The 1,300-nt window shown below is 43.5% G+C and overlaps 1 pseudogene; it reads right to left on the bottom strand.

Annotated features, from left to right (window-relative positions):
* The window catches only part of LOC119310165, a 9,342-nt pseudogene that overhangs the window by 3,425 nt on the left and 4,617 nt on the right, over nt 1-1,300 (bottom strand).

Here is a 1,300-nt window from a genome sequence, read left to right as displayed (position 1 = left end):
CGTCATGGAACAGGGTGACGATCCCTAGATCGATGGCCTCGATAGATGTTGTCTGTCTTTTCGTCTCGTGGATCTCGGACAACACGGCTTGTTTCTCCACCAACATGATTCCACCTTGCGGCAAGCCTTTTGATGCGTTTCCGCTCCGGCAGCCACTTGCACCCGAGCTACTCCAGAAAAACCCCATGCCGCAGCCCGGGTGAGGCCGTTGTTGGACGTGAATGCATGTGAACAATGAAGAACCAGACACCACACACGAATTTCTGAACGAATTCCTCTTCCACGACCAGAATGTCCGGGATATCGAGCTCCGACGATGAGAGGCCCACCTGGGGAATGGAGCCAGGTCAGGACCTTACAAAGGCATCCATTGAGTAGCATATGTGCAGGACGCGCCCGTAGAGGTGGCCATGCAACAATTTAGTGAAAGTGCAACTTACACTTTTTTTATTCAGTTACAATTTTCTAGAAAAGTGCAGGTTAGACTTTTTCAGTAAACTAAATTTGAATTAAACTAAACCGATTGATGCTCAAGAAAAAAACTCAATCTACTTGGAATCAACGAGCAAATCTACTGCTTCTTCTAAAATCACCAGTTTGGTGAATCTAGACGATCCCAGCCATTCAACCATCTACATCCAACGTCCAACATTGCTCCAATGATGTATCTATCACACCACCATAATTTGGAAACAACATTGATTGCCTTAATTGCAGTTGATCTTAGAAATCGATTAAAAATCATTAATGCAATTAATTGTAGAAATACCGGTAATTGCAACAATTATATTCGTAGAAACATTCTCTGATTCCTTCCCAAGATACTATCAAATTGGACCAGTGTTGCACATGGTGATTGGGGCCCATATTTTAGGTGTGTAGTGGGCGGGCAACGGCTGCACGTGGAGGCCCACGTCTATAGTGGCAACATCCATCATTGATGGTGCAAGGGCCCACCAATGGCTTCTAGTTGACATCAAACATGGCGGTGCCTGTCTCTGCTCATAAATAGGACGCTAAGGTAGCAGCCCTTAGGTATGGTAGATGTTGCCCGTCAATTCACACATGATGCATTTTTTTCTTTTGATCATTTTCATCTGAAAGGGGCGACGAAGGCGCACGGATTTTTTTATTCGTTTTAGAAAGCGTTGCTGCGAAAGAAGTTGAAATTGCATCTAGACCCTAAATGTATTTTAGTGTTGATTATGATATAATTAGTGGGCTTAATGGCTTAATGTTAGTTATCCAGGTTATCTTAAGACATTGTATTGGTCTCTTGCTTAAAGAATATTGAGATGGT

This window comes from Triticum dicoccoides, chromosome 5B (assembly GCF_002162155.2).
Source record: "Triticum dicoccoides isolate Atlit2015 ecotype Zavitan chromosome 5B, WEW_v2.0, whole genome shotgun sequence".
In the NCBI taxonomy this organism is placed as follows: Eukaryota; Viridiplantae; Streptophyta; class Magnoliopsida; order Poales; family Poaceae; genus Triticum; species Triticum dicoccoides.
The sequence above is the reverse complement of the archived record's forward strand: the minus strand, read 5'-3'. Positions and strand labels throughout refer to the sequence as shown.